The following is a 21,937-nucleotide window of genomic DNA, read 5'->3' as shown; positions in this document are numbered from 1 at the left end:
ATACACAAGATAGCTTTGTTTCTTAGTACTACAGACATTTTATTGAATAAATGTGTTCTTTCAAAAAATGTAAACTACTACAATTCTGCTTGTTCTGCTGTAATGTAAAAACCTAGATTTTTATTTCTTCAAGACAGAGACTACAAACAAAAACAAGGGCCATCATGTGGAAGGTTTCATTGTACCTGATTGAGTCCCCCCGCCAAACTGTACAGTCACACTCTATTTCTGGAGCATGATGATTGCTTGTCCTCCTGCTCCAAGAAACGAGGCCTATAAATAAGGCATATATTGGTTTGAGAGAGAGCCTCAGAGTCCAGGAGCAGACCAAAGTAAGCAGAATTCATTGTAGTTTTGTTGTCGTCACAATGTTATCTTTTGAGAAAAAGCTATGTCCCTACTTTACTCTGTATACTTAAGAAATTCCAACACTAAATCACTTTTAAAATATATATAAATAGATGAATTTGTATAAACAGATGATTATCAGGTGGTAAATGCATTTCTAAGCTTGACTCTAAATAAAATAAATATATTTGGCAATGTAAAACACTGAAAGACAAATCACAATTGAGAAAGTTTTTGTTTCCTGAGAATAATGAAAACAGAAGCAATGCCAATATACATGGAAAAGAATATACCTACATGATAAATGAGAGAAAGAAGGTTAATATCATTCCACATAAAGATAATGTATAAATATATTCAATAGAAAAGGGTACTATTGCAGAAAATAAGCAAAGGTAAATTTCCAAAAGAAGAAATACAAATGACAGATATAATGTATAATCTACTCAAAACTGAAATGAAAATTAAGATGATATTTTATTTGAACTCTTTGCTAAAAAATAAAATGGTTTATAATAATCATTATCTGTGAACTTGTGGAAAAATGGTCACTAATGTTAGATAATAGCAAAGTAACTTGGTTCAAATTTTCTGAAAGATAATTTTCAATATGCTTTCAAAACCCTAAATTTATGCATATTTTTCAGCTCAGAAATTTCATTTCCATATAGAAATGAACAGAAGTGAGCTGAAAACAACCAAAATGGCTCTGCACAGGAAGGCTAAGTTCGTCCAGGGTACGGTACAGAGTTAGTCCAGTGGTTGGCCTTTGGCCAGTCTTCAATTCTTCAGTTTTTCTTTTAGTCAGGATGAGTGAAAGGTCAGAGGTGGAGAAGTTTGACAGACTGAAACTAAAGAAAACTAAAACTAAAGAAAAAAAATTCTCTTCCTTTAAAGGAAACTATCCAGCAGGAAAAAGTGGGTTCAAACACTTGTAAAATGGGAATCTCCTCCCAAGAGCAAATTTCAACATTGCCTAAGTATTTTGGTTTTGGACTTGTGTTTTTGTAAACCTATGTGTTTTTTGTTTTTAAATTTTTTTTTCAACATTTATTTATTTTTTGGACAGAGAGAGACAGAGCATGAACGGGGGAGGGGCAGAGAGAGAGAGGGAGACACAGAATCAGAAACAGGCTCCAGGCTCCGAGCCATCAGCCCAGAGCCTGACGTGGGGCTCGAACTCCCGGACCCCGAGATCGTGACCTGGCTGAAGTCGGACGCCCGACCGACTGCGCCACCCAGGCGCCCCTAAACCTATGTGTTTGTAGAGATTTTAGGCACCTTCTGATGTCTTCTCATCCATACTGCCTGGCTAAGAGGTCAGGAGTAGCCGATGTTCCCTTATGTTCATTTTTAAACTTTCCATTGGTACATAAACTCCACCTGGCAAATGCTGTCAATAATCTCACCATGGATGACCTTTGTGTGAAAAGTCCTATCACCCACTACAGGATAAGCCCCTTTTTTAAAAGTAATCTCTACACTCAATGTGGGGCTCAAACTCAAGATCAAAAGTCACATGCTCTACCCACTGAGCCAGCCAGGCACCTACAATTGGGGGCCTCCATTGTTCTATAATATTCATGAAGTGGCATGTGTTTGCACCTGCTCACAGTTTATTTTCATTTCTAAGGTAGCAGTAAAATAATACCTGTAACTTAATAAAGAAAACCTAAATGTTCTAAAACAAGAGATTGGTTAAATAAACTGTCATAATCCAAATGATGAAACACTATCAGACATTTTATGTTATTTAGTAATAAAAACATTAAATGAAATGAGAAAATCATCATGCTTATTGTTAAGTGAAAAAAGAAAACTATAAAATATTAAGAATGGTATGATCATATTCACTAAAATAATAAATAATAAATTATATATATATGTATGTGTATATATATATATGTATGTGTATATATGTATATATATCAACAAAACCTGGGAAGCTATAAACCAAGGTTACCAATGGTTATATCTCTAGATGAGAAACTCACAAGTGACTTTTTACTCTTCTTTTAACTTAAAAAAAATTGCACTAATTTTGAAACAGTCTCAAATTTACAGAAAAGAAAAAGGGATAGGTGCTGTGCAAAAAATTTTCATTTCCTGAACTATTTGAGAGTCACTTGCCAACATGTTGCCCTTATACCCAGGAATACTTTAGGGTATATTTCCTACAAATGAGAACATTTTTATACAAAGCTACAATAAAACTATAAAAATCATAGAAATAACATTGATACTACTATCTAATGCTCAACCTCATTCAATTTCCACTAAAAGTCTCCAAAATGCATATTTTAGCAAAATAAATCTGGTTCAGAATCACATGTTGTATTTAGTTCTCATGTCCCTTTAGTCTCCTTTGTTCAGCAATAGTTCTTTAGTCTTTCTTTGACTTTCACGATCTTGACACTTTTAAAGTTTATAAGCCAGTGATTTTGTAAAGTGTCTCTCTATTAGTGTTTGTCTGGTATGCCCTCATGATTACAGTCTGGCTAAGCATCTGTGGCAGGAATATCTAAAAGTGATCACGTGTTCTCATTGCATCATATCATGTAGCTCATGATTTTGATTTGCCAGCATTACAATGATATTCATTCTAATCATTTCATTAAGTTGTGTCTCCCAGGTTTATCCAATGTAAAGCCATTCTTCTCTCATTTGTAATTAAGAAGCATTTTTATAGGGAGATATTTTGGGGCTATGTAAATATCCTGTTCTTCATCAAACTCCAATTTTTAAATTTATATCACTAAAGATTCATGTAGATTCAATAAATCTATGAGTGTTACATAATTCATACCTAGAAATGAATTCTAAGAGGGTGAGGTGATGGAAAACTTTGTAAAGATCAAGCAAAAGAGTTTGGATTTTATAATCGCTAACGGATATTTACTAATTTAAAAATGGAATATGAGGAAGACATGAGTGATTCAGGGAATTGAAAAATGAACTTAAAGCTAAGAGCTAAGAGGTGTTTGCTAGGGCTTATGTATGGTAATAGAAATAATTAGGTCCAATATAGATGAAAGAGGAAGAGTCAGTGGGTATGTACAAACACTATACCAAGGAAAATATATGGTGGGAAGAAGAAAGGAGAGGGAGAAGAGGAAAGGAAAGACAGTAAGATGGGGGGGGGGTATTTTGTTAGATTCGTTTGCATAACAAATCGCCAAAAATATTCTGTCAACAGGCTGTAGCCACTCACACTGAAATTTTAAAAATACTTGAGCTTTAATTGAACATCACACTTTTTATATCAAGGAAATGAAGCAAGAAAGATTTGCCTAAGTCGACATTAATTTACTACATTAATTTAAAAGTCTCAAAAGCTAAATAAAGGTTTGGACAAGAAATGTGTTTAATATGGTATCAATGTCATAATGAACAAGTTCATTTCCGTCTCCTGCTATAGTACTTCCTAGGGACCTAAGACTATTAACCAGTCTTAAGAACATCTGGAAATTTTCCCCACTGGTTTTCCAACTTTATATGTTTGTGAATTTTGAAGCTCTTTGGTATCACTGGTCCATGATTCTAGCTTGTTGGTGAGAAATTGCTCAAGATAAAACATTTGCCATATACCTTTTCAGAACTATTCTGAAAACTGTCACAAAATTCTCAAGGAGCCTAAAATTGGGTTATGAATTTTTGGCTTATTAAAATAAATCTGTTGTAACAATGACATGATTTGGTTGTTAATGTCAGCAAAAACATAAGTTGTAGATCCCAGGCAAAAATAATTATCATAATGTGAGAGATAACAGTTTGAAAAAAATAAATTGTGTGTTCTTTCTTGTCTATGGCTATCACCTATCCTACCTGGAGAAGTGTACCATGGAATGGCTGTACCGTGAAATCTATACCATGGAATGAATTGTCAAAATAAAACCATAACATGGCAGAAGATCCTTTTTATACTTTTTTTTAACGTTTATTTATTTTTTTTTTCAACGTTTATCTATTTTTGGGACAGAGAGACAGAGCATGAACGGGGGAGGGGCAGAGAGAGAGGGAGACACAGAATCGGAAACAGGCTCCAGGCTCTGAGCCATCAGCCCAGAGCCTGACACGGGGCTCGAACTCACAGACCGCGAAATCGTGACCTGGCTGAAGTCGGACGCTTAACCGACTGCGCCACCCAGGCGCCCCTACGTTTATTTATTTTTGAGGCAGAGAGAGACAGAGCATGAATGGGGGAGGGTCAGAGATAGAGGGAGATGCAGAATCTGAAACAGGCTCCAGGCTCTGAGCTGTCAGCACAGAGCCTGACGTGGGGCTCTAACTCACAAATTGCAAGATCCTGACCTGAGCTGAAATTGGACGCTTAACCAACTGAGCCACACAGGCGCCCCATATACTTAAAAACAATTAGTCCAGGTGTGAGGGAGAAAATGTAGGAAGTAGAAACAAAAGTGTTTTGTTTTGTTTCCTGTTTCTTTCTAGTCTTGGCTCCACTTCTTTTTTAGGACAGGGCATATTTTCTTATTCCTGCTCTATTACAAGCATTGAGCACAGTGCCCAGAAATTGTAGCTGCTAAATAAATGAATGAGTAAATGTGAGACCTCATAAGTCATTTACCCTATCTGGATCTATTCTCAAAATTCTAAGTAGTATTCTCATTTTAATTTGCTGGCCCTGTAAATGAGTTTTGGAGTGTTCTCTCCTTTTTAATTTTTGAAAGAGTTTGAGAAGGATTGGTGTTAATTCTTTTTTAAATGTTTGGTAAAATTCACCAGTGAAGCCATCTGGTTCTGGGGTTTTCTTTGTGAAGAGATTTTTGAATACTAACTTAATATTCTTACTAGTGATTGGTCTATTCAGATTTTCTATTTCTTTCCTATTCAATATTGATAAGTTGTACGTTACTAAGAATTTTTCTGTTTCTTCTATGTTATCCAGTTTGTTAGCATATACCTGTTCATAGCAGTTGTAATGTCTCTTTTTTTCATTTACAATTTTGTTAATTTGTGCCCTTTCTCTTTTTTTCTTGGTTAGTCTAGCTAAAAGTTTGTCAGTTTGGTTTATCTTTCAAGCAACTCTTAGTTTGGTTAATCTTATTGTTGTTCTGTTTTTTATTTCATTTACATCTGTTCTAATCTTTACTATTTCTTTTTCTTTGCTAACTTTGGGCTCAGTTTGTTCTTCTCTTCCTACTTCCTTAAGGCATAGAATTAGGTTGTTTATTTGGAATCTTTTTTGCTTCTTAGGTGGGTGTTTATGGCTATGAACTTCCCCTTAGAACTGCTGTTGCTGCATCCCACAGGTTTTAGTATATTGTGTTTCCATTTTCATTTATCTCAAGAAACTTTTTTATTTTCCCTTTAATTTGGTTTTTGTTCCATTAGTTGTTCAGAAGAGTGTTGTTTAATTTTCATGTGTTTGTGAATTTTCCAGATTTCTTCTTGTTATTGATTTCTTGTTTAATGCCATTGTGTTCAGAGAAGATACTTGATATGATTTCAATCTTCTTGAATTTGCTAGGACTTGTTTTGTGATCTAACATGTTTTATCTGAAAAAAATGTTCCATGTGCACTTGAGAAGAATGTATGCTGTTGTTGGATAGAACCCTTTGTATATTTCTGTTAAATCCATCTGGTCTACAACATTGTTCAAATCCACTGTTTCCTTACTGAATCGCTGTCTGGATGATCTATCCATTGTTGAGATGGGGTATTAAAGTCCTCAACTATTATTGTATTACTATGTATTTCTCTTTTTAGTTCCATTAGTTTTTGTTCTTTATATTTAGGTGTTAAATGTTGGGTGCAAAATTATTTACAATTGTTATGTCTTCTTGATATATTGACCTCTTTATCATTAAATAATATCTTTTTTGTCTCTTTTTACTATTTTTAGTTTGAAGTCTATTTTTCCTGATGTTAGTATAGCTACTTCTGCTTCTTTTTGGTTACCATTTGCTTTTTACATCCCTTCACTCACAGTCTATGTGTGTTTTTAAGGCTAAAGTAAGTGTCTTATAGGCAGCATATTGTTGGATCTTGTTTTTTACCCATTCAGCCATTATATGTCTTTTAAAAGGAGAATTTAATGTTTATGTTTAAAGTATTGACAGGGAAAGATTTACTATTACCGTTTTGTTAACTGTTTTCTGGTTGTTCTGTCAATCTATTGTTCCTTGTTTCTTATCCTGCTGCCTTTTTTATGTTTTGATGTCTTTTGGTATCAGTATGCTTTGACTTCTTTATTGTGTTCTCTTGTGTAATTATGCAAGATTGTCCCTTGTGATTGCCATTGAGGCTTACATAAAATATCTTAAACTTATAACGCCATATTATAAACAGGTAATAACTTAACTTCAATAAAATGCATCAACTTTCCACTTTTACCTCTCCTCTCCCTCACATTTTAGGTATTGCTATTACAATTTACATGTTTTTTATATTGTGTAACAGATTATTGTGTAATTGTAATTGTATTTTTATATTGTGTAACAATAATAACAGATTATTGTAGTTATGGTTATTTTTACTGTCTTTGTTTTTAACTTTCAAACTAGAGCTATATTATGTAAATTATGTACCACATTACCATATTGCAGAATCTAATATATACTTATGATTATCAGTGAGATTTACACTTTTCATATTTTTATCATGTTAGTGTTCTTTAACTTCTTTAACAAAAAAAACGTCATTAGCATTTCTTGTAAGGCAGAACTGGTGGCAATGAACTCACTCAACTTTTGTTTTTTGGTGGGAAAGTCTTTACCTCTCCTTTGTTTCTGAAGGACAGCTTCATGGAGTATAGAATTCTTGGTTGACAATTATTTTCTTCTGAAATTCTAAATATGTCATCCCATTCTCTCCTGGCCTGGAAAGTTTCTGTTGAGAAATCTGCAGTTGCCTTATGGAGGTTTCCTTGTACATAACTTTTTTTTTCTCTTACTGCTCTTAAGATTCTTTGTTGTATTTTGACAGTTTAATTACAATGTACCTTGCTGTAGCCTTACTTGGGTTCAACCTATTTGGGATCCTCTGGGACTCATGGATCTGGATGTTCATTTTTTCCCCACGTTCAGGAAGTTTTCAGCCATTATTGTTTAAAATGTGCTTTCTGTCCCTTTCTGTTTCTCTTCTGCTTCTTCATAATGTGGCTACTATTTCTTTTCATTGTGTCTCATAATTGCCATAGGCTTTCTCTACTCTTTATCATTTTTTTTCTTCTTTTTGGTTCCTTGACTGGGTAATTCCCAATGTCTTATCCTCCAGGTCACTGATTATTTCTTCTGTATGGTCAAGTCTACTTTTGAAACCATTTATTGAATTCTCCATTTATTATATTTTTCAACTCTCAGAGTTTTTTTGATGTTTGATATTTCCTTGTCAAGCTTCTAATTTTGTTCACACATTATTTTCTTAATTTTGTTTAGTTTTCTATTTGTGTTCTCTTGTAGTTCACTAAACTTATTTAAAATGGTTATTCTGAATTCTTTGTCAGACAGCTAATAGATCTCTGTTTCTTTAGGGTCAGTTATTGTAGCTTTATTATTTTCCTTTGGTGGTGTCCTATTTTCCAGATATTTCATGATCCTTGATTCCTTACATTAGTATATTCATATTTGACTAACTGGGATCCTCTTTTAGACTTTACAGATTAGTTTTGGTAGAGACAGATCTTCAGTCAGTTCAGTTTGGGTTTCTGGAGGTTATCTGCTGGTAATATCTTTGGGCAAGTGGAGCCTGATATTATCTATTTTTGGGTGATCGATTCCACTGGGAATTGGTTGACCTGGAAGATTCTCCTGCAATCCTCATGGTTGGAGATCAGAGTAAGGGTTTTCATAAACTGACCCACAATGCTGCGGATGGTGCTGGTGTCCACTCTGGGTTCTTTTTTCCCACTGAAGAAACTAGAGGCTCAGGGAGACCTCTCCATGTAGTGCTACACTGGCCTGAGGGAGGGGCAATGTGGTCAACATTAGCTGCTTCTCTTACCCTTCTAATGTAGTCTATCTTGATCTCTGTGAAGCAGGTGGTTGAGGCTCTTCAGCCTCATCCCTGTGTTCTAGAATTCTCTCAGTGTTGTCTTGCTTTTGAATAGTTGTCAGCTGTTCTTCTCATGAGGGGGAGCAAAATCAGGAATGACCTGTGTTGCCATCTCCCTCTTATTTTAATTTGATATGAAGAGATAATATGTGATCTATCAATATTAAGTCAAGAGTAATGTTGACTTAATGTGATGAGTAGAAAATGGTATTGTGATATCCCCCAGACTTCTCTGCACATTTTTTCTTTTAGTCAGAAAAAAATCTGGACCCTTTGCTATCTGAAGGAAACAGAATCAAAATGTTGCATAAAATTCTGGAAGTAAATCTTTTTCTTTAATGTAAAGAAAGAGTGATGTTTAGGTCCCAAGATAATCCCAGCCCAATATTATTCTAGATGGAAAAAAGATGAAGGGCAGAAAAGGAGAAGGGTTGAAACATTCAGTTTTATGTGACAGAAGAAGCCATTAAAATTTTTCAGAAAAGGTAGGGGCAAGAATGCTAATGGACTGGCTCAGGCACTTGCTTTGATGCTTAAATATAACAAGGAAGAGAGCCCAAATTACCCAATTCCCGGCCCTATGCTACAGCTCCTTGTTGCTTATTATACATACTTCCTCTTTAATAAAGTTCTAATTCGAGTGTCTATGTCAGATGGGGATGATTTGGAAACATTTTAGGGACCCAAGGCTTATCAAAGTACTTAAATGGACATGGAATGATTAAAAGGAATGCGTGTGTTCAAATACAAATGAAGAATGATTTGAAGGTTGGGCACAAGGGATAGCAGATGGTAACTATTAATTATTAGCCGATTACCAAGGTTTCAGTCCAGTAAGAAACAAGGTATTCTATGTCTGACTCATCATCATCTAACCCTAGTAATGCTTTGATTTCTTGTAAGAACAGTAAAGAAAGACATTTTCTCCCTCTGTTGATACCAAGAGATCTCTCTGATGTTCAAAAGAGTAGAATTGTGTGACCATTGATGGAATAATATCACATTAAATTCCTGAACATATGTATCATAGGCTCAAAAGACAAAAAAAGTCAGAGGCATTATTACTAATGCATAGTTCTTGAGAAATTATTTGGTATTTCTTGTTCTTAGTTAATGCAGTTCTATAAGACTGAGCTAGGCACATGGGAATTTAAGACCCCCCCCCCCAGCCTTGAATGCATTTAGGTAGCACATAATAAGCATGTAGTCAGTTTGTGCCCTAGTCAAGAGGTTTTAATAAATCCCTACAAGCATTTCAGATCTGAAGCCGGCAAGGGTGTGTGTGGGGTAAGGCTAGACATGAGTTGAGCCCAACTTTATGAATGAAGTGCCTACATGTCATTAATGTTTCAATAGGTCCCCTAACAGGGGTAATTGGGCCTCTAGGGAGCTTCTCAAAGCCTCCCAGTTAAACCTGCCAATGGCGAGGATGCTCAGCCTTGAAGGTAAGCGGAACCATTCCTGTTTTACCCTGAACTCAAGGGTCAAACAGGCCTAAGGGAAATAGTTTGGAACTGTCATTTAACATTATCACCAACATGTACTGTATTTCCAAGCAGCCTGCAAAGGGAGCCAGCAGCATGCGTGCGTGCCCCGAGCTGCAGGGTGGTAGCATGTCACATGTCTGGTAACAGAACAGGATAACCATCCCAGTACAAACTTGACATATATAAATTGATTACATAAGTGGGCAGTGGTGGTCCTTTCAAGTACACTCCTTTTGTTTGAGCTTTACAGTAAAATTACCAGCAGCAGTTTACAATTAAGGGGAATAATAATAACTGAATATGCTTTCATCTGCACATACAATTACAATGAACTGCATGCCTTAATAGGATTGTGAAAAATCTGCGTTTGACCCATACAAAAAAGTAAACATTCTTGTTCTGGATACTATATCATTATCACAACAAAGAGAAACTCCTGAAATCTGATGATTTAAACATCTGGAGAATGTTAATCACTTCAAAATGACGGATGTTTTTTATTTCAGCTTTTGACAGACACACTCCTTTCATAGATAGATGATTATTTACATAAATTACATCATCAATGTGAAAAAAATCAGAATAACTTCAAAGGACAAAATGCTTAATTAAAAAGAGACTTGTATTTCTATTTTTCTCCCTTTCTCTGTGTTTTTCCTTTAAGGAGGAATAAAATACTCACTTACTTGGCAAAGCCACCAGATCCTTTGTAGGTAAATAAGAGAGAAATTATCTCTTTGAATTGCTTCATGTAGAAGGCAATCACCTTTAAGAATAAATTACTCTGTTTTTAGTGCCCTGAAACCCATTAATTGCTTTGAGTCCACTTCTAACTTCTAAAGTTTCCCCTCTAGTAAAAATTACAATTTGGAGTTTACTCCATTACTCCAGTGGATAAAACTGAACAGATTCAAGCTCAAGTTGAGTCTGAGACTCACCTTCATTTCCCATTCAGACTCCTCAATTAGCCTTAGTTAGATGGAGAGAAATAAAGTGCTTTCAAAGCAATTCAGCTCTGAACCATTTTATTGCTGATTGGGGAGGGTGGGGGGTGGGGAGATAAAATTCAAGAGCAGCCCAGAAAGAAAGGTTTGAAAACTCTGCTCTTGAGGGGCTGTGGTCCCTCAGGGCTGGCCTCTGACTGGCGGCGTGCTGCCTGATCCTGGTGGGTAGAGCTGGTGCAATTTGGCTGATCCACTACAATTTCCTCCTACACTCGGAGCTGATCTGCAGGCTGACCTTAGACAATTTGTCTTCTTTCAGGGAGAAATGTCACCCGAAAGGAAGCTATTAAGTCAAGAAGGTAATTCTCTCAGAACAGTCCACTGTATAAACAGAACTTGACCTCAGGTAATTTATTGCTGGTCCCTAACAAAGAGACTTAAGATATAGGTCTGATATAGCTGAGATGTGAATCTGTCAATAAAAAGGCCAAGCCAGAACCTCATAAGATTTCTTTCAAGTGGCCATATTTAGAGTATAAACCACATTAGTATATTCTTCAAATAAGAAGAGTGGCATTTGGTCATTTAGAATCAAAAGTTTGTTTCATTAACAAATCAGAAGTTTGTGTTTACATGGTGAAGCCATAATTATCTTATTCTTTAACGAATATATTCTCATTAATTTTTGTTAGGCTAACATTTAAACATGATATAAAGATTACATTTTCTTAAAACCAGTGAGTTGGATTCAGTGCTCAAGACCCAGGTATGTCCCAGATTGCCAAGAGGTTGATTTCCTGTTTTCATAGGGAGTGGAAAACGAAAAACTGAATTTCTTACTTGAGTGGAATGAAGTATGGTACTTGGGGTCTGAGAGAACAATGGCTGGTGGCATTTCATGGTTTGGGAACTGAGAAGGTGGGGCTCCTGAGATGTCTCTTGACATTATATCATGGACCATCTTTAATGGAGAGTAGAGAGGCTTTTGGGAAAAAAAGGAGGAAAGAAAGGAAGAGGAGAAGAAACCAGGAAAGGGTGGTGGGGGGTGGACAAAAATGCCAGAAGAACTGGTTACGTCACTTTGAAACTCTTTACTTTGTGGTTACTGAGGTGAAATTTTCCATTTCCAATGCCCAAATGAGATTTTCTGCCTTTCCTATTACAAAAGTAAATACCAGCACCTTAATTAATAGTTTTATGCTTTCCCCTCTAAGGTCCAGATTTTCCACTCTGACACTGAGTTTCATCAGAGAAAACCTTCCCGACCTCCAGCTTACCATTCACAGCCCTCTTTCCCAAGTGCCTCTCTCCCTCTTCAGTCTCATCCAATTCACTAGCCAGCTCTACCAGGGTCTGCTGCCTAGAGACCACCCACAGCCTACCGGAAGACTTGTCAACTACAGCTGATACAGAGTCCATCAGGTTAGATTCTAGTGCTGTGAAAAATTTTCTGAAATTTTTCCACAAAGCACTGCTCAGTGTTGAAATTTTAGGTCTAAGAGTAGCAACTCACACTTTGCTTCTTGAATGGCACTAACTTTCAAAATGATGGGTACAGAACCCCAAAACTCTCTGGGATCTCCACTTGTCCAGTCTATAAAATGGGGCTAACACTGCTACTGAATTCCCTGGACAAATTGCAACGCTTTTCTTGAATGCATGAAGTGCTTTGAGATCCTCACAGGAAAATTCTAAAGGAGGAATTGGAAAGTATAATGATGTTTTTTTAAATTGAAAGCGACAACCAGCATTTAGCGGGGGAATCAGAAGATAGAATTGAGAGCAGGAAGCCCTATATTCATTACAACAGATGGTTTAGTTTTTACTGAATGATGAGGAAGAAGCTGAGTGAATGAACAGCAGTATGTCCTTAAAAGATTCAGCAGCCGTCCAATTACACAGGAACAATCTAAAGACTTGGACTGGTCTGTATTATGCAAAATGAAGCATCCCTACTGGGTTTGACTTCAGCTGGTTGAAGTCATAAGCATAGTGTTCCATTATTAAATAACACTGGTACAATTACTACTGACATGGCTTTAAAAAGTAGGATTTCATTCAAATTCCTAGCACAAGAATAAGTCACATAGCAAGTCTGTAATAAATGTCTGTTGAAAAAAAAATAGTGAATGATTTTCAGTTCAAGGGATTGTTTTCTTTCACTGCTTAGTCTTCCCTTAGCTCTTGCCCACCTCTGCTTTTTCTTTCCTTTATAAAACATAATCATACATTTCATACGAAATACCAAACATCCAGGGAAGTCCAGAACACAATATAACAGACCTGTTTTCCACCACTAAGATTTAGCAGATATTAACATTTTTCAATATGTTTGATCTCTCTCTCTTGTGTAGACATACAAGATTATATAGATATATCTTCACCCCTCATCTTCACCCCTCCTCAGAGGTAAAAACTTATCTGAAATTGTTTTGCATCATTTTTGTGCCTATATTTGTCGTTTTACTACATAAGTATGTGTTTTGGAACAGTTTGCACTATCTTTTCATTTAATTACTTTCATACATGTCATTCTGCTGTATTTATCCTTTTTCAACTTTTAATTAACATGTTTTAAAGATTTATTCATATTGCTAAATGTAGATTTAGTTCATTCATTTAGCAGCAATATAACATTCTTTCATGTGTACCTAACCCATTCCACTCCCAGGGACCAGTCTGAATCCTCAGTAACTGTTGGCTGCCCCTGTTTAATAGGATGGTAGGTTGTTTTTTTCTAATTGAGTATTTTTATTAACATCATATGTATAAGAATTCACAGAAAAATGTGACTCCTGATGGCAGGATTTTGTTTGTTTATTTTTTACTATTACAAACAACGCTGAAATAAACGTTTTTGTACATATGGCCTTGAGGAGAAATCCAGGAGGCAAACTGATAGCTCCTGTAGAATGATCATCTTTGTCCTTATCTGGTATTGCCAAATTGCTCTCTAAAATGGCTATGGGGGCACTTGGGTGGCTCAGTTGGTTAAGTGTCTGACTCTTGATTTCAGCTCAGGTCATGATCTCACAGTTCCTGAGTTTGAGCCCCATTTTGGGTTCCAAGCGGATAGCCTGGAACCTGTTTGGGATTCTTCTCTCTCTCCCTTGCTCTCTCACTGCCCCTTCCCCCTTCTCAAAAATAAAAGAACTTAAAAAAATGGCTATAACAGTTTACACTGCCATCAGCAATAAATAAAAATCGCTGTTTCCTTACATCATCACTAACCGTTGGTGTCATCCCTAATTAATTTTTGATAATTTAATAGTTGGGGAATTATATCCCATTGAGGTTTTATTTTTAATTTCCCTGATTACTAATAATATTGAGAATAGTTTTTATTAACTCTTTACAGTCCTTCTGTGAATTGTCTGTTTATATCCTTCATTCATTTCCTTTTTGGCCTGCAGGTCTTTTTTTTCTTACTGGTTTTTAAGTTTGCAAAATATGTCATCAGTCTTTTGCTTTATTTGTGATGTCTTTTTCATGAAAATTGCTTTCATGTTTAAAGTGCTCAAACTTACAGATCTTTTCTTTTATTGCTTTTGCTTTTAGTATTCTGTTAAAGAAATGTTTTAAAATGCCATATAAAGGTATTCTCTAATATTTTCATTTTAAAAGATTTAGCTTCTCTTTTTATATTATTTTAAACACTTATTTTTGCATAAATATAATATGAGGATCCGTTTTTAGCTTGCCCCTGTGCCAAGTATTAAATAATTTATATTTCACCCTATGATTTCAAGTGTTCTTTTTAATAGAAGGCTTAAATCTTGCATAAAAAGCTAAAAGCAGGTGGTGAGGCGGGGGGAATGTTAAGTCAGCGGGGGCAAAGCAACATGGAGACCCTGAGCTTGTCTCATCCTTGAAATGTAGCTAGATCAGCACAAAAACATTTTGCACACCTAGGAAATTGATTTGAGGATTAATACAACAATCTGCATAACTTGAGCCACAGAACTCAACACAGTGTGGAGAGGTGAACTGGGGGAGAGAAAAGCTGCAGAGAGTAGGGAGCTGTTCTCATGGAGAGAGAACAGAGAAACAGAGAGGGGGAGAGTGCGGCACATCTGGATCATGCAAGAAAAGCATTCCCCTTAAAGTTGCTGGAGAGAAAGAGAAAGAGTGAAAACACTGGCAGGGGATAGAACAAGGAATCTGTTCCTCCAAACCATTGATGGTAAGAAAGGGGAGGGTTTCAATACCACAGGATTCTATAAACAGTGGAGGGCAGAGTCTGAAGTCCCAGAGCTCAGTGCCTGGTATTGCTCTGGTGAGGAAGTAGGACGAATCCCCAGGAGCAGGGAGCAGAGTCTGAGGGGTCTGTGTGCCACATGGAGAGAAGAAGTTCCCCTGCTTGGAGTGCATTTGGTAGAAGCCATACAGTCTTCCCACAGGCAAAGGTCCTGGCAGACCCCAGAGAGCAGCCATATTTGCTGATATTGGGACAAAGATGCCAGGATGCAGTGAAACCTGGCTCTGGCTCTGGCTCTGTGTTATGATTTGCCATAATCTCTGAACCTCTGCCACTGCACAATCACATGAATGTTTTCTGGGCAATCCAGCACCCAGCCATTGCTCAGTGAGACTCTTCCCCAGAGAGCAGTGCAGGTCCAAGCTGCAAGGGTCTCTGAATCATGGGGTTTTGAAAAACAACCCCATATGAGATAAAACTCTGGAGGCAGCTGCTGTCTGGCAAGCTTGGACATGGACAGAGTAAAGGTGGAGAGTGGACGGTGGACAGAGGCCTGAGACAAAGGAAGGGTGTTTGATTGCAGGTCAGTGAGAGCATGAAGTTCCTGTGCTAGAGACTAGGGATCTGGGTGAAGCCATTTCCACCTCTATGTGCGCCCACACTGATCCACTGCAGTAAGCTAAGCAGTGCCACCTAGTGGAGAACAGAGCCATTACACCAAGCCCCGCCCAACTACACCCTCCAAGCACATCCCCTAAAAGACCAACACAAGTCACACCATCTGCTTAGTGTATGACTTATACAGGGTTTCAGAGTCTGAGTTTTAGGGGAAAGTGGATGTAACTTCATTTGGATTTTATTCTGTTTGCTGGTTCATTTATTTGTTCATTTTCTTTGCTTCTATTTTTGCTTAAATTGTTTTATCTTCTTTATTGGATACAGAAAGAGAAACTTTTATTTTTCTTTTATTTTTGACTTAATTTTTTGTTTTAAAAATTTTCATTCTATTTCATTCTATTTCATTTTATTCTATTTTATTATATAATTTTTTAAATTTTTAAATTTTTTCTTACTTTTTTTCTTTTCTTTGCCTTTTTCCCCCTCTATTCTATCAAGCTTCTTTCAACAAGCAGAGCAAAACATCCCTAGGATCTAGCTTCTCTTATTTGAATTTTTGTTTAGTTTTTAATTTATTATTTTATTTTATTTTTCCTCCAAAGTGACAAAATGAGGGGATTCACCCCAAAATGAAGAATGTAAAGCAATGACAACTAGGGGCTTAATTAGCACAGATATAAGCAAGATGTCTGAACTAGAATTTAGAACCATGATAATAACAATACTACCTGACGTTGAAAAAAGCATAGAATTCCTTGCTGCAGAGATAAAAGAAGTAAAATCTAGTCAGAATGAAATTAAAAATGCTGCAACTGAGATGCAGTCTTGAATGGATGCCATGACAGCAAGGATGGACAAAGCAGAGCAGAGAATCAGTGATATAGAAGACAAAATTATAGAGAATAATGAAGCAGAAAAAAAGAGGGAAGCAAAGGGAAAATATCATCATACAAGACTTAGAGAACTCAGTAACTTCTTAAAATATTCATCTGAATATCAGATGAAGAGAGAGACTAAAGGGTAAGAAGGTTTATGTGAGCAAATTATAGCAGAAAACCTTCCTAATCTGGGGAAATACACAGACATCAAAATCCAAGAAGCACAGAGAACACCAATTAGATTCAATAAGAACTAACCATCACCAAGGCATATCATAGTCAAATTCACAAAATACACAGACAAGGAAAGGATTATGAAAACAGCAATGGAAAAAAAAGTCCTTAACCTATAAGGGAAGACAGATCAGGTTTGCAGCAGACCTATCCACAGAAACTTGGCAGCCCAGAAAAGAGTGGCAGGATACATTCAATGTGTTGAATCAGAAAATATGCAACCAGGAATTCTTTATCCAGCAAGGCTGTCATTCAAAATAGAAGGAGAGATAAAGAGTTTCCAGACAAAAACTAAAGAAGTTCATGACCACTAAACCAGCCCTGCAAGAAATTTTAAGGGGGACTCTGAATGGAGAAAAGAAAAAACAAAACAAAAAAGACCAAAAGCAACAAAGACTAGAAAGGATCAGAACATCACCAGAAACACAAACTCAACAGGCAACAAAATGGCACTAAATTCATACCTTTCAGTGCTCACTCTAAATGTCAATGGATTAAACACTCCAATCAAAAGACAGAGTATCAGAATGGATAGAAAACAAGACCCATGTATATGCTGCTTACAAGAGACTCATTTAAAAAATTATTTTAATGTATATTTATTTTTGAGAGAGAGAGAGAGAGCATGAATTGGGGAGGAGCAGAGACAGAGAGGGAGACACAGAATCTGAAACAAGCAAACTCCAGATTTAGCTGTCAGCACAGAGCCGGATGCAGGGCTGGGACCAATGAACTGTGAGATCCCAACCTGAGCTGAAGTCGGATGCTTAACTGATTGAGCCACCCAGGGGTCCCACAAGAGACTCATTTTAGACCTAAAGACACCTGCATTTTGAAAGTAAGGGGACGGAGAACAATCTGTGATGCTAATGGTCATCAAAAGAAAGCTGGAGTAGCCATACTTTGAATGACACACTGAACCAGATGGACTTAACAGGTATATTCAGAACATTTCATCCTAAAGCAGCAGAATACACATTCTTCTCAAGTGCACATGGAACATTCTTCAGAATAGAATACATACAGATTCACAAATCAGCCCTCAACAAGACAAAAAGATCAAGATCATACCTTGCATATTTTCAGGCCACAATGCTATGAAACTCAAAATCAACCACGAGAAAAAATTTGGAAAGACCACAAATACTTGGAGATTAAAGAACATCCTACTGAAGAATGAACGGGTTAACCAAGAAATTAAAGAGGAAGTTAAAAAGTACATGGAAACCATGAAAATGAAAACACAACAGCCCAAAACCTTTGGTAGTCATAAGAGGGAAGTATATAGCAATCCAGGCCTTTCCAAAGAAGGGAGAAAGGCCTCAAGCATGCAACCTAACCTAACACCTAAAATGGCTGGAAAAAGAACAGCAAATAAAGCCCCAAACCAGCAGAAGATGGGAAATAATAAAAATTAGAGCAGAAATAAATTATATAAAAATAAAAACAGTATAACAAATCAATTAAACCTGGAATTGTTTCTTTGAAAGAATTAACAAATTTATAAACCCCTAGCCAGACTGATCAAAAAGAAAAAGAAATGGACCTAAATAAATAAAATCATGAGTAAAAGAGGCGAGAATATAACCAACACCACAGAAATACAAATAATAATAAGATAACATTATGAGCAATTATATGCCAAAAAACTGGGCAGTCTGGAAGAAACAGACAAATTCTAGAAACATATAAAGTATCAAAACTGAAGCAGGAAAAAAAGGAAAATTTGAACAGACACATAACCAGTAAAGAAATTGAATCAGTAATCAAAAATCTTCCAACAAACAAGAGTCCAGGGATGGCTTTCCTGGGGAAATCTACCAAACATTTAAAAGTATTAACACCTATTCTTTTGAAGCTGTTCCAAAAAATAGAAATGGAACGAAAACTTACAAACTCACTTTATGAGGCCAGCATTACATTGATTCCAAAAGTAGACAGAGACCCCATGAAAACGGAGAACTACCAACCAATTTCCCTGAAGAACATGGATGCAAAAATTCTCAACAAGATACTAACAAACTGGAACCAACAATACATTAAAAGAATTATTTACCATGATTAAATGGGATTTATTGCTGTAATTCAGGGCTGGTTCAATATCTGCAAATCCATCAATGTGATACATCACATTAATAAAAGAAAGAATAAGAGCCACATGATCCTCTCAATAGATGCAGAAAAAGCATTTGACACAATACAGCATTCTTTATTGATAAAAACCCTCAAGAAAGTAGGGATAGAAGGATCATACCTCAAAATCATAAAGGCTATATATGAAAGACCCACTGCTAATATCATCCTCAATGGAGAAAAACTGAGAATTTTCCCCTGTCAGGAATGGATGAGGATGTCCTTTCTCACCACCGTTATTTAACATAGTTTGGGAAGTCCTAGCCTTAGCAATCAGACAACACAAAGAAACAAACAGCATCCTGGGGCGCCTGGGTGGCTCAGTCGCTTAAGCGTCCGACTTCAGCCAGGTCACGATCTCGCGGTCCGGGAGTTTGAGCCCCGTGTCGGGCTCTGGGCTGATGGCTCAGAGCCTGGAGCCTGCTTCCGATTCTGTGTCTCCCTCTCTCTCTGCCCCTCCCCGTTCATGCTCTGTCTCTCTCTGTCTCAAAAATAAATAAACGTTAAAAAAAATTTTTTTTTAATTAAAAAAAAAAAAAGAAATAAACAGCATCCAAATCAGCAAGAAGGAAGTCAAACTTTCACACTTCACAAATGACATGATACTCTATATGGAAAATCCAAGATTCCAGCAAAAAACTGCTAGAACTGATCCATGAATTTGGCAACGTCACAGGATATAAAATCAATATACAGAAATGGGTTGCATTTCTATACACAAATATTGAAGCAGCAGAAAGAGAAACCAAGGAATCGATTCCATAACTGCACCAAAAACCATAAAATATTTAGGAATAAACCTAACCAAAGAGATGAATAATCTATACACTTAAAACTATAGAAAGCTATGAAAGAAATCGAAGAAGACACAAAAAAATGGAAAAATATTCCACGCTCATGGATTGGAAGAACGAATATTGTTAAAATGTCAATGCTACCCCAAACAGTCTACATATTCAATGCAATCGCTACCAAAATAATACCAGCATTCTTCACAGAGCTAGAACAAACAATCCTAAAATTTGTATGGAACCAGAAAAAAACACAAATAGCCAAAGCAATCCTGAAAAAGAAAACCAAAGCTGGAGGCATCACAATCCCAGACTTCAAGCTATACTACAAAGCTGTAATCATCAAGACAGTATGGTACTGGCACAAGAACAGACACTCAGATCAATGGAACATAATAGAGAACCTGGAAATGGACACCTGAACGTATGGCCAACTAATCCTTGACAAAGCAGGAAAGAATATGCAAGGGAAAAAAGACAGTCTCTTCAGCAAATGATGCTGGGAAAATTGGACAGCGACATGCAGAAAAATGAACTTGGACCACTTTCTTACACCAAACACAAAAATAAACTCAAAGTGGGTGAATGACAGGAGGCCATCAAAATCCTAAAGGAGAAAACAGGCAACAACCTCTTTGACCTCAGCTGCAGCAACTTCTTACTCACATGTCTCTGGAGGCAACAGAAACAAAAACAAAAGTGAACTATTGGGACCTCATCAAGAGAAAAAGCTTCCACATAGTCAAGGAAACAGTGAAATTAAAAAGCAACCAATGGTATGGGAGAAGATATTTGCAAATGACATATCAGATAAAAAGTATCCAAAATTTATAAAGAATTTACTAAATTCAACAAGCAAAGAAACAAATAATCCGGTGAAGAAATGTGCAAAAGACATGAATAGACACTTGTCTGAAAGAGGCATTCAAATGGTTAACAGACACATGAAAAATGTTCATCATTACCCATCATCAGGGAAATACAAACCAAAGCCACAATGAGATATCACCTCACACTTGTCAGAATGGCTAAAATTAACAACTCAAGCAACAACAGATGTTGGCAAGGACCTGGAGAAAAAGGAACACTTTTGCGCTGCTGGTGGGAATGCGACTGGTGCTGCCACTCTGGAAAACAGTATGGACGTTCCTCAAAAAATTAAAAATAGAATGTCCATATGACCCAGCAATGCACTACTAGGGTATTTATCCAAAGGATACAGGAGTGCTGATTCGAAGAGGCACATGCACTCCTGTATTTATAGTAGCACAATGGACAATAGCCAAATTTTGGAAAGAGCCCAAATGTCCATCAACTGATGAATGAATAAAGAAGATGTGGTATATATATACAATGGAATATTAGTGATCAAAAAGAATGAAATTTTCCATTTGCAACAATGTGGATGATACTAGAGTATATCATGCTAATTGAAATAAGTCAGAGAAAGACAAATATCACATTATTTCACTCATATTTAAGAGACAAAACAGATGAGCATAAGGGAAGGGAAGCAAAAATAATATAAAAACAGAGCAGGGGAAAAACCTTAAAAGAATATTAAATGCAGAGAACAAACAGGATTTTTGTGTTGGGTGTTGGATGTGGGGATGGGTTAAACGGGTGAGGGGCATTAAGGAGGATACTTGTTGGGATGAGCACTGGAAATTATATGTAAGTGATGAATCACTGAATTTTATTCCTGAAGTCAGTATTACACTATGTATTAACTAACTTGGATTTAAATTTAAAAAAATAATAATGAAATAAAAAATAATAAAAAAATAAAAAGCACATATGAGGGGTGCTTGGGTGGTTGAGTCAGTTAAGCATACTACTCTTGATCTGCACTCAGGTCATGGTCTCATGGTTCGTGAGTTTGAGTGCAGAACCTGCTTGTGATTCTCTCTCTCTCTCTCTCTCTCTCTCTCTCTCTCTCTCTCCTTCTCTCTCTGTCCCTCCCCTGCTCATGCTCTGTCTCTCTCAAAATAAATAACTAAACTTAAAAAAAAAAGCCTACTTCTAAATACACATGATTTTTTTTGTAGGTCTCTAACCTTGTAGACTTATACCAGTACCACAGTGTTTGATATAATAGAACTTAAAATTTGATAAGTGGTATGGCAGTCAGAAAAACTCCTCCCCAAAGATATTCACATCCGGATCCCTGGAACCTATGAATATGTTACTTTGCATGACAAAGGAACTTGGCAGATATGATTAAATTAAAGCTTTGATGTGTAGAGATTATTCTGGATTATCTAGATGGGCTCAATCTAATGCCTAGATCTT

This window comes from Lynx rufus, unplaced genomic scaffold (genome assembly GCF_022079265.1).
Source record: "Lynx rufus isolate CCGP_SWC_20201006 ecotype Redwood Valley unplaced genomic scaffold, mLynRuf1.p SCAF_2, whole genome shotgun sequence".
NCBI lineage: Eukaryota > Metazoa > Chordata > Mammalia > Carnivora > Felidae > Lynx > Lynx rufus.
The sequence above is the reverse complement of the archived record's forward strand: the minus strand, read 5'-3'. Positions refer to the sequence as shown.